Source organism: Penaeus japonicus, unplaced genomic scaffold, assembly GCF_977035675.1.
Source record: "Penaeus japonicus unplaced genomic scaffold, GWHDUDI00000001_assembly GWHDUDI00000024, whole genome shotgun sequence".
NCBI lineage: Eukaryota > Metazoa > Arthropoda > Malacostraca > Decapoda > Penaeidae > Penaeus > Penaeus japonicus.
In genome coordinates, this window is record NW_028234426.1 from 34,136,452 (window position 1) to 34,141,451 (window position 5,000).

Sequence of the window (5,000 nt, forward strand, 5' to 3'; positions counted from 1 at the left end):
ACGTAAATACATGTACACATGAATCCAGGCAAGTAGATATATATATATCCCTATATACATAAATGTTTTCATATATACAAAAAATAAATACAAGATTTAATACCTATTAATGGACCCACAAATAGATACATACGCTTTCATGAGTGCACATTTATGCATTAACTTACATTCGCATATACATACATACATATGAATACACACAATATACATCCATAAACTCCGATTTACATACATGCATCCACATATCCATATAAACACGCATATACATTCGTAAACCAACCTATGTATACATATACATACAAATAACATATTTTCATTCCAAAATTTACATCCTTTCCCAAACATATTCTCAAAGCATTCCTAAACACACACATTCCTAAAAACACGTAAAAATACTAACAAACACACAAACACTCAAACACACAAACACACACATCCATACACACCGACACACTGTACACATACACACACATACGTACATGACATCAATACATAGACACCAACGACAAACTCATTGAATTAAAAGGTTCCCTCGCATTACATTGAGCAAGACAATCAACTGGAAACTCACAATTGGGGGAATATGAAAAATGGAAAGCACAGTCAGTTAAAACTATCGCAACATATCACCCGCGGCATAATCAACCCGCGGCACCACATTCTAAAAAAAAAAAAAAAAAAAAAAAAAAAAAAAAATTAAAAAATGAAAAAAAAGTGATGCAACGCTGATCTCTCTTTTCACTTCTTGTTCTTTATTGCTTTTAAAGATATTTCTCATAGCATTCTGTTATTTTTCTTCTTCTTCTTCTTCTTCTTCTTTTTTCTTTTTCTTTTTTTCTTTTTTCTTTTTTTGTGTATATCTAGCTTTCATTCTAGATATTGATAAATCCATTTTACATATCATGTGGTCTATGAAATCAAACCTTACTCAAACTCACTCTCTCTCTCTCTCTCTCTCTCTCTCTCTCTCTCTCTCTCTCTCTCTCTCTCTCTCTGTTAAGACATAAATCAAGAGATGATTAGATAAATGACCAAGAACTCTTAATCTATGCAATGGATACAACAATGTATATGACATGATTTGAATGATGAGAGATTTTTTATTAGATTATATACCAACAAATGCTAATATATTCTCTTTTTTTTCTTTTTTTTTACAGCAAAGATAATAGTTTTATTTTTCAGCTTTTCTGTATTTCGTAAGAGAAAGAGAGAGAGAGAAAATATAAAGATTAATTATATCTTCTGTTTGCCTTTTTTACGTTTATCTCTCTTCAGGGAAACTGTGGACTGATATTGGATTAAAGTGAAATAAGAGAGTTATGCCTATCGATGTGATGGTTTCTCAACTTCTTTTATTATCATTATTATTATTACTTACAACTCTGGAAAAAAAATTATCTTTATGTTTTCATAAGTGAAATTGTATCAAAAGATTATTCATACCGGAATCATAATATATTTCTAAAATTTATTATTTTGTATAAATCATAATGAGTAGAAATATTGTTCTGGATTAGTACAATGATAATCACTATCATTATATTACCATAATTATTATTATCATTATTATTCTTGCTTGATCATCATCATCATCATACTTGAAAAAGCAGTGGCAATTCAATTGATGAATTTCCTGGAGACCAATAACTTATTATCTAAAACTCAACATGGCTTTAGAAATAGGTTATCCACTGAAACAGCGTTGCTACAGATTACTGACCAAATTTATAATAACATGGACAACAATAAGGTAAATTTACTCACTTTGTGCGATCTTTCTAAAGCTTCTGACAGCGTCCATCACAAAATTCTTCATAACAAATTAAGAAATCATAGAATTGATGCCCATTGGTTTGATAGCTATTTAAATACAAGAACGCAATCGGTAAAAATTAATGAAAATATATCATCAGCACAACCAGTTTATTTCGGTGTTCCACAAGGATCTATATTAGGCCCGATCCTATTCACAATTTTCATTAATGATTTATCAACCATAGTCCATAACTGCCATCTAATACAGTACGCTGATGATTCTCAATTTCTCCACAGTGACTCAGTGAACAACTTAGAGGCATTGATAATAAACACACAAGACACTCTTGTTAAAGCAAAACGATATTTTGATAACAATGGTCTTAAAATAAATCCACAAAAAACGCAATGTATCTTCATAGGTAGTCGGCAAAATTTAGCTAAAATTCCCATAGACACAACCATAGATTTCGAAGGCTACCAAATTAAACCAAGCACTTCAGTAAAAAATCTAGGAGTACATTTTGACAGATATATGACGTTTGAATCCCATGTTGATAATATACATAGAAAGGTAATGGGAACATTAATATATCTTAATCATATAAAAAATCAAATCCCTACAGAAACAAGAATTATGGTTGTTCAAACTCTAGCACTAAGCATCATTAATTATTGTTTAAAAATTTGGGGCTCTACTAACAAAACCCTAATGCAGAAAGCACAAAGACTACAAAACTTTGCTGCAAGAGTTGCATTAGGTAATGTTAGAAAGTTCGATCACATCACCCCACACATTATTCAACTTAAATGGTTAAAAATTCAAGCCAAATGCAGTTATGATACATGTGTTTTTATTCATAAAATCATCCATGGGAATTATCCACAATGGATCCTGCCTTTACAAACTGTGGGGAACACATCAGGTGTTCGAACTCGACAAGTAAATTCTCTATATGTCAAGAGATCACACACAGAAATAGGGACACGACAAATGCTAATACGTGGACCCATGGCCTGGAACCTACTACCTCACAATGTTAAAGACATTACCAACCTAAATAAATTCAAAACAAAATTAAAAGAACATTTCCTAAATTGTCAGTTGTGACATCATATTAAACAGATGTATTGTATATATGTATTAAGAATAACCATTGTAATTTATGGAATAAAGTTTTTGAATTTGAATTTGAATTTGAACATTACCATCATTATCGGCATTATCTCTTGCTTGATTATTATTTTCATCATTACTATTATAGTTATCTTTATCTTTGTTGTCATTATTATCATTATCACTAATACTCCTGACTACTATTATTTTCATTATCATCCTCATCATCATTAAATCATTATCATCACCATTACCATCATCATTAACATTACCATTACAATCATCATTAATATCATTATTGTTATCATTTTGATTTCATTATTTCATTATCACCATTATCATTATAGTTATGATCATCATTAATCTCATTATCACCATAATATCATCAATCTCATTACTATCATTGTCACTGATATGATCATTATCATTATCATAATCATCGTCATTATCATTGTCATTACTATTAGCGGAGGTTGCAGCAGTGGTAGTAGGGGTAATAGCAGTAATAATAGTAGTAATAGTGGTAGTAGTAATAGTTGGCGCTGTTGTTATTATTGTTATTGCCACTGCAATAGTAATCATTACCATCACCATTATCCTTTATTTCTTAGAGCGTAATCTCGGTTCATATAAATTATGAATCGTCGTTATTTTAATAGAAATTGGGAATATTTTGGAAACTGGGAATCTTGATCTTTACAAGATTATTAGAAATCATGAACAGTGGATGGTGACACAGAGAGAGAGAGAGAGAGAGAGGGAGAGAGAGAGAGAGAGAGAGAGAGAGAGAGAGAGAGAGAGAGAGAGAGAGAGAGAGAGAGAGAGAGAGAGAGAGAGAGAAAGAGAGAGAAAGAAAGAGAAAGAAAAAGAGAAAGAAAAAGAGAAAGAGAGAGAGAGAAAGCCAAATCTTAACCATGCCAGCCTATTGAATCACAGTGACTTCAAGGCCAACAATCAACGTGAGATTAGCACCAACCAACGGACTTCAAGCACAAAAGCAACTTAATTACACCTTGGGAATTACTGTGTGATGTTCCAAAAGGACGTAGCTCCTCTCAGGCCACGAGGCTTAAGTCGGTTTCCGTGTAAAACGTAAACTACACACTAGGTGACTAAGCGTGGTTGCTAGTTCCTTTTTCGTTGAGGTCTGCTTGTGTAACCCTCCTGCATGGGTTTTGGATTTCTTGGTGTAATACTAAAGTTTCTATTGTAATTCATATCTGAAGTAGCTAGTAAAAAGAAAAAGAAGAAAAAAAAAGGAAAGGGATAGATGCACGCACGTACACACGTATATATATATATATATATATATATATATATATATATATATATATATATATATATATATATATATATATATATATATAAAGAGAGAGATGCTATTTTTCTTTGTCTAACATATTGTCCTTGGAATCGTTTCTTGTTAGTATAGTTAACCAAGTAAAAAAGAACTAGGTGCAAGCAAATCCTGTATAATCTTTGTTTGTTAACATTTGACATTTTTTGCAAACTTTTACTGAAAAAACAAACAAGCTTTTTACTGTGTCACATTCTTTGATGTATATTTTCTCGTTAGAAGGAAAGGGGAAGGCGAATAAAGAAACTGAATATTTTACTCGTTTCATCAAACATCATTTCGTTATCTTCATTTTGTATGTGTTTGTTTGTTTTACTCTAGTTGATGAATGGTACGATATGGGAAGCAACTTTCTTTATTAACAATTTTGACATGACCAACCTTAACCACTTGAAGTTTTTTTTTTTCTAGGTCTCTACTGTATTTCCACAAGGGCAACAAATTGAGAAGGAGGAGAGGCAAGGAAGATTAATCCTTGCCAAGTCTCAAAGGACACAGGTCAAAGTTCAAAGGAGCGCTGTCATCATGACCAAGAGCAACGCATTTCTACAATAGTCGTGCCATGACTGTCATCATCCAAATGAACAAGAACCATTATTTCGTTTTGTTTTCTGTTAATTTCAAACGCAATCGTTTTTGAGATTGGATTGAGGTCCGTTAGTAGAGACTTTTTGTGCTGGTATGACCATTTTGCAAACAGTTTGATCCTTTTATTACCTTACACGAAGAGGAAAAATGTTTTCACTTTATTTCTTTGTATTTGATGTT